Below are 12,172 nucleotides of genomic sequence, written 5' to 3' on the forward strand. Positions count from 1 at the left end.
GAAATCATAAGATGTTGATTAGGTGTGATCAGTTTGAAGAGGCAAGCATTGATATGTTGATTAATCTTTTGTCCAGGTGTGAAACAGAGCAAACATCTCCTTTCAGGGTACAATTGTTGAAACACTTGTATAGCAAGCTGAATATGTTGAAGAAAATTCCTCACATGAAGAGCAAGTGTAAGCTTATTGAAAAGGAGTATGCTAAGGTGGTTAATTAGGTGTACAGGTTGTTTTGACATCATCAGATAGGGGGAGATTGTTGGGAAAATGAAAATAATGATCTGATGAGTCAAAAGTATTTTGCAGATTTTAGAGTCTGAAGATTTAGAGTCTGAAGTTGCAGACTCTGGATTTGCTGAAGTCAACGTTTAAAGATTTCTTGAAGCCAAAGCTAAAGATTATTCTAGAGATATGTTTGCAGATTAAGAAGATTTGTTTTGAAGATTCAGTTTTATCTCCAGAGTTGACTTTCGATTTATTAGCAAATTAGTTTAGTTTTTAGTTTATCTTTTCCATTTTTATAGCTAAGTAGTTTTGGAAACCAAATCTCCAGATTTGGTCTTTATCTGTATAAATAGGGACGTATGGTTCATTTGAAAGATGCACTTGACATGATTAATATTATCAATCCTTTATTCCAATATCATGTTCTCTCATTCTCTGCACTTCAATTCTTATTTATTGTATAAATTGAGAGTCTGGTGTTCGTAGTTGTATTATTGTGAACTAATAATCTTGGCTTTGATGATTGCAATAGTCATTATCACGAGATTTCTCATATTATTGATGTAAGTATAAATTTTTATTATACGACTCCAAGAGTTCTCACATTATTGATTAGTTGTTAAGCAATATAAACCTCTTTGAATGCAAGACTACCCGAAGCAGCGATAACCCGCTCAAACAATCATTTGTCACTCGGTTGGTCATTGGAGGATTATTTTGCACGAGTCTCACCTCTTTGCCTTTCCCACTTGGCTTCTATTATGCACCAAAAAAAGTTCGATAGTTGATTTTGGTTCTCGTCGGCTATATTTGTGAATAAGGTATACCTTTTACACTAGTTTTGGATACCAAGAGTGTGCATGTTTTTACTATAAAAGGTTTTAATTTATGGTATGATAATCTATTTATTCAAAAACTTATTTTTCCTTTAGTCACGAAGTTTGGAAATGCGTAAAGACTCTTCTATTACTTGTACTTTGTCTCGGGTTGTATGTGATGATCGGATAGAATTTAGGGGATTTGATTTAGTGGACCGTATGATGACGTTGACCATATGTTTAACGCTCTCGCCAATGTCATTTGTTCTTATTGGACTTTTTCTCACTTACTAGTAATCATTACAAACTTTGAAATATCAGATCTTTTCGTTATTTGTCAATTTTTTTTTAATCATAATATTTGAAAATGGTATGATACTGAAGAATAGAGGGAGGCCGGGGAGTTAGTCACATAGTTTTACGTCACATGGTTTACCTCTCCAACCTTCCCGCTTATATCATTGTTTGTGTCTTTGAAAGGACCCGTTCATATACATTATAAACGATTCACAATAGTTGATTACATCGCGAGGTATTTGACCTCTATATGATACATTTTACAAACATTGCATTCGTTTTTAAAAGACAAACTTTCTTTACAACGAAAGTTGACGGCATGCACACCATTTCATAATACATCCAACTATAATTGGCTTAATAATAATCTTGATGAACTCAATGACTCGAATGCAACGTCTTTCAAAATATGCCATGAATGACTCCAAGTAATATCCTTAAAGTGAGCTAATGCACAGCGGACGATTTCTTTAATACCTGAGAATAAACATGCTTTAAAGTTTCAACCAAAAGGTTTGTGAGTTCATAGGTTTATCATAACAATCATTTCAATATATTAATAGACCACAAGATTTCCGTTTATAAATATATGTACACTCGCAAGTGTATAAAAGTATTCTATAAGTTGTAGGCACCCGGTAACAAGCCTTAACGTTCATGTTTTACCCTCTGAAGTACACCAGATCAGGTGTGTTTAAAATAACCTCGAAGTACTAAAGTATCCCATAGTCAGGATGGGGTTTGTCAGGCCCAATAGATCTATCTTTAGGATTCACGCCTACCGTACATAGACAAGTAGTTTAATGTTACCAAGCTAAGGGTATATTTCTGGTTTAAACCCACGTAGAATTAGTTTTAGTACTTGTGCCTATTTCGTAAAACATTTATAAAAATAGCGCATGTATTCTCAGTCCCAAAAATATATATAAAAGGGAGCAAATGAAACTCACAATACTGTATTTCGTAGTAAAAATACATATAATGTAATTTAACAAGTGCAAGGTTGGCCTCGGATTCACGAACGTATCAATATTGAGATTCAATATTGCAGGAAAGTACGTAGATGCAACGGAGATGATAAACACTAGATTGACCTCACGAGCATACCCATGAACCATACCCATAACCTCCATAGCTATAACCCATAATTTCCTTAGCTTCGACTCATTCAAAAAAACTATTTTGAAATCACTTGGACAGCACTCCGTCGTAATATTTTATGTATACTAATAATATCTTGAAATAATACAGAGCAAATATATAAATCGATTGAGAGAGTTTAGAGAAATATATTTTCAAGTTTCTATGAAATAATGAAACCTATTGAATTCTATTTATAATAGATTTTTGAATTATTAAAGTATGAATTATTAAAGTGAATTATTAAAGTATGAATTATTAAAGTGAATTATTAAAGTATGAATTATTAAAGTGAATTATTAAAGTATGAATTATTAAAGTGAATTATTAAAGTTAAAGTAAAGTAAAAGTAAAGTAAAGGTAAAGTTAAAGTATAGTAAAAGTATAAAAACTATGTATGTATAATACGCGTATAAATATATATAATATTAATTTAAATCGTTATATATATTTAATGAAATAAAATATAAATATCGTTATATTTATTATATTGGTTAAGTAATGAGTTGTCAAAAGTGATTCTAGATATTTATAAAAGTTATATACGTTTTAATAATAAAGTTCTTTTTAAATTGAAAACGTCTTTGTACGTTTGAAAATAGATTAATAGAATATTATGGAAACCAATTCTCCACTAACTTTTGTCTAACTTTAGTAAATGACACTTTTTTTTTTTATTTATAAATAGCTTTACAAATTATTCTGAATATCGTTAAGAGGAATAGATTTTCTCAAATCATAGTGGACCTCTCAACAGAGACTTGTAATCATAATTCAATATTTCTGATAATTCAATCATTTAATATAATTTTTTTTAATTTCGTCGAAAATCATATTGAAACAAATACGTTCGTGTAAAGTATTATACGTTTAATACTTTATTAATATTCTCAAGTTATAATATATATATACATATACATATCTATTTATATATAACGGTTCGTGAATCGTCGGAATTTGGTCGAGGTTATAATGAATGTATGAACACAGTTTAAAATTCTTGAGATTTAACTTAACAAACTTTGCTTATCGTGTCGGAATAATATAAAGATTAAAGTTTAAATTTGGTCGGAAATTTCCGGGTCGTCACAGTACCTACCCGTTAAAGAAATTTCGTCCCCGAAATTTGATAGAGGTCATCATGACTAACAATGAGAATGTTATTATAACGATTATAGAGTTTTATCATGTTCAAGAAGAATGGATAAAATAATTCGATTACTCGAAGCGTGTGAGTGAAGTTATCGTAAATGAATGAAATAAGATAATAGTAGTTCGTCGTATCTTTTGACGTCATCACGATTGATCTCCGAAAAGAAAATCTTTGTAATCTATATTGGATTTGATTATTCGGCGATTAAGGAAATTATGATCCTCTTCGAATTAATGCGATAATCCATTTTGATTTCTCTGTCGGATATTTCACTATAAATCCACCTCATTTGTTTTCTTACAACTCACACCTTCTCAACTTATATTTTAAAGTATTTGTCAATATGCTTCATCCAGTGCTGATTCTTGATATACTCCTCACTTTCATATATGTCGCTCTTCTTTTTCATCTGCCTCTGGAAGAATCTATTTACTTCTACTATACTCTTGGTTTTATAGTGTTTTTAGTTCTCCCGTGTCTTTATATTGCTATATGCATTGATATATACGGTTTGTGATTTCTGGGTTGTTGTTGGGTTTTATATCTTCCCTTATATTTCAAAGTCCTTGCTTCTTCTATAATCATTATCATCCACAGTTAATGCTCTATTCTATTTGCTATGATTTATACTCCCATTTCTAGTTCGGAGCTTTGTCCTTTCGTTTCTTCTTCTTGAGATTAAGCACCGCTTGTAATGGTCCAGAATTCGCAGATATAAATTTCGGAATGAACATTGTTAATGTTCTAGGAAGGAAATTGTAATGGCACGATCTTGACTTGTCAAATTACCAGAATACCTCGGAGAAGGCCGAATCATCAAGAAATATTTTCTTGATATTTAGAGATCAAAGAGAATACAAGAGTCGTGTAACATAGCACATGATGAAGTTATGATCTGTGAATCATCATATTCCATTTAGAAACTCAGCATGAATTACTGTAATATAATCACGTTGATCAAGTGTCATTATATTATACTAACTCATGCTTCAACTCCCAACACTTCTTCAAGAATATTCCTATTTTAAACTCGAATGTTTTAGAATTTAGAAACTAAAATAGTTTCTTTTATGATATAATACAGATAGCGCGAAGAGGTAAATGATTTCAGATAAGAATAATTATAAAAATATCTTCAGAAGTATGGATGATATATATAATGAAAGATACGATGATATCTTAGAATGTCTAATATCAGAGGATGATGAAGGATATTGTCCGTAGGGGTTTAGAGTCAGGAGCAAGGTATTTGTTAATGACTTCAGCAAGTACTGAATCATTTGGATTCTTTGAAGGCAGGTTCAGCCTTTGTGATTTGTCCACAGCCTCCTTCATACTTTGCTCAATCCGTTTTCCAGTTCCAAAGCTTCTATTTTTCTGAGCTTTGCCAATATACTATCCTTTATCATTCAACTTTTTACTGTTAAGGTCGTTTACAGTTTTTGCTGCTTCATCAGCATTTTTCAAAATTTCGAGAACAGGTTCGCAGTTTAGAGTGTTTTTCAGAAATTTCTCATTCAAAGAATGTAAGTCTTGGAGGTAGACGTTGTGTGTATATGTAATTGTTAATGTAGACATGCTGCGAGGTTTCAAAATACTAATTGCTGATTCTCAATAATTGGTATGGCAATTCTTGTTATAAGGTACGAATGAGTATATGATAGGGTTTCGATAATTATAATGATTTTTTTTTTTTTTGGAAAGTCAAAGATCAGTGAAGTTGTTGGTAAGTTTATTGCTAATGTGGTGAATATAAACGATTCCCCGGTAACGTTGGCGAAAGGGCAACGTATCTATCGAGGTTATAATAAGACTGTTTTGATTGAGAAGTCGAAGTTGACTTGCTGGAGCTGTGACAAAACTGTCTATTTTGAAACGGAATTGAAAAGTTATTTTAGCTAGTAAATGCCAAAGGGTCTAACACGGATACGTGTTGAACTATGACTTGGGTTTTGAGAGTTTTTCAGGTGTATAACTATGGGTAACATGTGGTTGGATCATCATCTCGATTGTTCCTTAGTTGAAGTGTCTTCAGGAATTTTGAAGGGTTTGAGCACATATTGTAATCGTTAGTACATATGATGTTCTAACACAGTTTTGAAGTCAAAGTATAGCTTTGAAAGATATAGGAATCTAAGAGTGATGATACTGGTTATATTTCAAATTGAATTATGCGATTTCAAAATCAGAATATGTAATTGAATTTGAATGAGTATGATTGTTTTGATTTATATGAAAGAATGGATATTGTTGTGAAAGTAGGGAGTATAGTTGATGATTGCTGAATCAGTTTCGAAAAATGTAATATATTAATTGTGAATTTATATATCTCTTGGGTATTACCTACCAGTTAAAAAAATTTTCACAATTAATATTTTGTACAAAAGAAGTTTATTACAGTCTTTATGAAAATATATGTGTATATTTTCTTTAGATGTAATATAGATTTAATGAGTTAATATTAAATTAAACTCATTTGTTTTATGGTTGGAACTAGAATTGAGTAATCCCTAAAACTTTATAAATTGCATAAGTATTTCTTCAATAATATTGAAATTATGAATCATTACTTTGTTATTTGTTGGTTTTCGTGAAATTCTTGTGAACTTCGCAACGTACGAATGATGTTATTTGAAAAGTTTCGAGTACATCGATGATGAAAGTGTAAAATCAAACATATATTCGAATAATACACTTGATTTATTATGAATTGGAATTTTATTGAATTGAGACAGAGATTGTAATTAACGATGGTTAAGTTGCGGACGAAGGACGTACATCATTGCATATTTGTAATATGAATTAACTGAGTAGTTAAGATTCACACATAATAGCTTAGTACGGGAAGATTTATTATGGTTTAAAAATTTATACATATAAAATATACATATAAATCTTTCGATTGGAAATGAGTTAATACTTCATAACTCGTTGATACAATATATTTGCTGTTGATTCGTAATGATGTCCACAATGATTCTTGAACTGACAGAGTTTGTGATGTTATAGGTGTTGTTGATTCTGACGATACTGACGGCACTGACTGTGTTGATGATGCTACGGTCCTGTTGATGCTGTTGGTAAAACAATTCTAGCTTGTAAATCGTACACCATTTTCGATCAAAGTTTCTACTCTACCATCTCCGTTCACTCATCCGATTTATGGTCAGAATTAAATAATCTCTAAGATTTTGGAGATTACATAACTGCCGCAGAGATATCTCTTCAATGAAGTTTATGAATTAATACTTCATCGTTTGTTGTTGTTGATATTCCTGGATATTTACAGGGCGTATGACGTTGATGTTTGAGATACAGATTGTGATGTTGCGGTGTGGGATGTGGATGTTGTTGTTGGTGGTGGTGATGGTACTGTTGGTGTTGCTGATGGTGGTACTGTTTATGCTGCTGGTGTTTGTAACCTTTGCACCATATTCTCCAAAGCCACTACCCGAGCGCGAAGTTCGTTGACTTCTTCTATTACACTGGGGTGATTGTCAGTTCGGACGAGCGGATAAATAAAATCTAGAATTTGGTGTAGTATGTAATCATGACGAGATACTCTAGAAATAAGAGGGAAAATGGTGTTTTGGATAGGCTCACCGGTAAGTGCTTCAGGTTCTTCGCCAAGAGGGCAATGTGGTGGATGGAAGGGATCACCTTCTTCTTGTCTCCAATGATTAAGGAGGCTACGAACCCATCCCCAATTCATCCAGAATAGATGATGACTAATTGGTTGATCCATTCCGGTCACACTGCTTTCGGAACTTGAGTTGGATTCCATTTCAGAATCTGAGGGACTTGAACTAATGACGAATTCCATTTCGTACGATTAAATAAAGAATTTTTCGATATGAAATGATTTTCCGGCTATCGGGTGGTATTCTAATTATATAGAGTAAAAGGTTTCGTAGATTACGGAGGAATTTACGGAATATGTCAGGCAAAGTTTACAGTAACAGATACGCTAAGATATGAATTAGCAGATACGCTAAGATATGAATTTTGTCTATACACTATTCATGCAATCAATGCAATAAGATGTGTCTAGACTAAGAATGATAAGCAGGTAATTTCTGACAAAAATGATGAGCAAAACTTTTGACATGCAGACACGGTCGAAGTCCAGACTCACTAATGCATCCAAACGACTATCAGTTAGACACACTAATGCAGACCTGGTTCGCTAAGACCACTGCTCTGATACCAACTGAAAGGACCCGTTCATATACATTATAAACGATTCATAATAGTTGATTACATCGCGAGGTATTTGACCTCTATATGATACATTTTACAAACATTGCATTCGTTTTTAAAAGACAAACTTTCTTTACAACGAAAGTTGACGGCATGCACACCATTTCATAATACATCCAACTATAATTGGCTTAATAATAATCTTGATGAATTCAATGACTTGAATGCAACGTCTTTCAAAATATGCCATGAATGACTCCAAGTAATATCCTTAAAGTGAGCTAATGCACAGCGGAAGATTTCTTTAATACCTGAGAATAAACATGCTTTAAAGTGTCAACCAAAAGGTTGGTGAGTTCATAGGTTTATCATAACAATCATTTCAATATATTAATAGACCACAAGATTTCCGTTTATAAATATATGTACACTCGCAAGTGTATAAAAGTATTCTATAAGTTGTAGGCACCCGGTAACAAGCCTTAACGTTCATGTTTTACCCTCTGAAGTACACCAGATCAGGTGTGTTTAAAATAACCTCGAAGTACTAAAGCATCCCATAGTCAGGATGGGGTTTGTCAGGCCCAATAGATCTATCTTAAGGATTTACGCCTACCGTACATAGACAAGTAGTTTAATGTTACCAAGCTAAGGGTATATTTCTGGTTTAAACCCACGTAGAATTAGTTTTAGTACTTGTGCCTATTTCGTAAAACATTTATAAAAACAGCGCATGTATTCTCAGTCCCAAAAATATATATAAAAGGGAGCAAATGAAACTCACAATACTGTATTTCGTAGTAAAAATACATATAACGTAATTTAACAAGTGCAAGGTTGGCCTCGGATTCACGAACGTATCAATATTGAGATTCAATATTGCAGGAAAGTACGTAGATGCAACGGAGATGATAAACACTAGATTGACCTCACGAGCATACCCATGAACCATACCCATCACCTCCATAGCTATAACCCATAATTTCCTTAGCTTCGACTCATTCAAAAAAACTATTTTGAAATCACTTGGACAGCACTCCGTCGTAATATTTTATGTATACTAATAATATCTTGAAATAATACAGAGCAAATATATAAATCGATTGAGAGAGTTTAGAGAAATATATTTTCAAGTTTCTATGAAATAATTAAACCTATTGAATTCTATTTATAATAGATTTTTGAATTATTAAAGTATGAATTATTAAAGTGAATTATTAAAGTATGAATTATTAAAGTGAATTATTAAAGTGAATTATTAAAGTGTGAATTATTAAAGTATGAATTATTAAAGTGAATTATTAAATTATGAATTATTAAAGTTAAAGTAAAGTAAAAGTAAAGTAAAGGTAAAGTTAAAGTATAGTAAAAGTATAAAAACTATGTATGTATAATACGCGTATAAATATATATAATATTAATTTAAATCGTTATATATATTTAATGAAATAAAATATAAATATCGTTATATTTATTATATTGGTTAAGTAATGAGTTGTCAAAAGTGATTCTAGATATTTATAAAAGTTATATACGTTTTAATAATAAAGTTCTTTTTAAATTGAAAACGTCTTTGTACGTTTGAAAATAGATTAATAAAATATTATGGAAACCAATTCTCCACTAACTTTTGTCTAACTTTCGTAAATGACACTTTTTATTTTTATTTATAAATAGATTTACAAATTATTCTGAATATCATTAAGAGGAATAGATTTTCTCAAATCATAGTGGACCTCTCAACAGAGACTTGTAATCATAATTCAATATTTCTGATAATTCAATCATTTAATATAATTTTTTTTAATTTCGTCGAAAATCATATTGAAACAAATACGTTCGTGTAAAGTATTATATGTTTAATACTTTATTAATATTCTCAAGTTATAATATATATATATACATATACATATCTATTTATATATAACGGTTCGTGAATCGTCGGAATTTGGTCGAGGTTATAATGAATGTATGAACACAGTTTAAAATTCTTGAGATTTAACTTAACAAACTTTGCTTATCGTGTCGGAATAATATAAAGACTAAAGTTTAAATTTGGTCGGAAATTTCCGGGTCGTCACAGTCTTCCCCATGGTACTGGCTACCAATTGCGGTTATCTTCTTCACACATGTGCTCGAATCTCCTAATGCCCGTTATTGTGTGGCCCAAAAGTTTCAGGTTAGTGTTAGTGCTTGAACAAATTTATGAATCCAACTGATGAACAATTGAATGATATCAAACAATAACCAAATCAATCTTATTAACCTCCAAAGAAACAGAATCTCACAAAGAACAAGAACAATAATCTGATAGAATACTATCAACACCAGTTGTAATACTAAGAATTTATCAAGAATTACAAGATGTAACTCTGAGAATACAAAAAACCAAAATTAGGGTTTTTAGGATGAATGTCGATCTGTGAGAGAGAGTTAATTCTGATGAAAATAGTTGAATGAATAAATTAAAGGAAATAGATCCCTTTTATAAGCATGCTCCAGTCTGTCATCTGTAATTTGCACTCTAGTCCATCTTCTTATCATCTTTAAAATAACAGCACTAAACTCTTTAGTCCATAAAGCTCCAGTCCATTATAAGTCCATAAGCCCAAAATATGTATGTCCATTCTACTGCAGTCCATAACTCTCTAATATGAATCTGCACTAAACAACTTAAGTTAGATAATAGAAACACCAATACTTTACAAGTTAAGATTGCTATACTTTCATATTTTAACACACCCCCACAATCTTAACTTGTAAAAGGATCAAACATTTGTAACCTGCTTGTTAAAAAATCATGTTGACTGAAAGACAAACCTTTAGTGAAAATATCAGCACTATTAAGATCAGAGTTAACTTTTAAAGTTTTAAGAAAACCACTATTAAGTTTTTCTCTAACTATATGCCAATCAATATCAAAGTGTTTACTCCTTTAATAATGTACTGGATTTGCTGCTATTTGCATAGCAGGTACATTATCACAATACATTTTTACAGGAATAAGTTTAGTCACTTTTAATTCAGTCAATAAGTTCACTAACCACATTAACTCACAGGTTAAAGTAGCCATTGCTCTATACTCTGCTTCAGCAGAGGATCTAGAAACTGTAGGCTGCTTTTTATTTTTCCAATTAACTAAACAAGAACCCAGAAAAATACAATAACTTGTAATAGATTTTCTAGATAACAAATTTTTACCCCAATCAGAATCCACAAAGGCAGTAAGTTCTAAATCCATACCTTTGATATAATGTACACCTTTACATGGGTTCTTCTTTAGATACTTGAGAACTCTGAATGCTAACTTTAAATGAGAAGGTGTGGGAGCATGCATGAATCGGCTAAGTACATGCACATCAAAACTAATATCTGGTCTTGTAACAGTTATGTAAATCAATTTACCAACAAGTTTTTGATATATAGACAAATTTTTCAAAACAGTTTCATTACTCCCATTTTTATAAGAAGTTACATTAACTTCAATTGGAGTGTTTATTGGTTTTTACCCAAGAAGACCAAATTCACTCAATACTTCCAGACAATATTTCCTTTGAGAGAGACATATTCCTTTATCAGTATAAATAACTTCAATTCCAAGAAAAAATTTAAGTTTACCAAGATCTTTTATCATAAATTTAGCACCAAGTAAAGCTTTCACAGAATTAATTTCAGATATGGAATTTCCAGTTAGCACTAAGTCATCAACATATACAAGCATGACTAAAAACACATTATTTTTAGTTAAAGTAAACAAGGAATAATCACACTTAGATTGAACAAAACCTATTTCAAAAAGACATTCACATAACTTCTCATTCCACTTCCTAGGAGCTTGCTTAAGCCCATACAAAGATTTAACTAACTTACACACTTTTGTTTCATTTTTATCAAAAAAAACCTTGAGGAGGTGTCATATATACATCTTCTTCTAAATCATCATAAAGAAAGGCATTATTAATGTCCATTTGAAATAAGTTCCAACCATGATTAACAGCTAAGGTAATAACACTTCTAACAGTCACCATTTTTACTACAGGAGAGAAAGTTTCATCATAATCTACCCCTTCAGTTTGACTATACCCCTTAGCAACTAACCTAGCCTTATACCTCTCTATTTCTCCTGTGGACTTATATTTAATTTTATATACCCATTTACTTCCTATAGGCTTTCTATTAGGAGGTAAGTCAGTTAAAATCCAAGTTTGGTTTCTATTCAATGCCTCCATTTCAGCATTCATTGCATCAGTCCAGTTTGGATCAGTTGAAGCTTGATAAAAAGTTTTTGGTTCCATGGTTTTGTTCAAAGAAGCAGTAAAACAAAAATTATCACTTGTTA

Source organism: Rutidosis leptorrhynchoides, chromosome 5 (assembly GCF_046630445.1).
Source record: "Rutidosis leptorrhynchoides isolate AG116_Rl617_1_P2 chromosome 5, CSIRO_AGI_Rlap_v1, whole genome shotgun sequence".
NCBI lineage: Eukaryota > Viridiplantae > Streptophyta > Magnoliopsida > Asterales > Asteraceae > Rutidosis > Rutidosis leptorrhynchoides.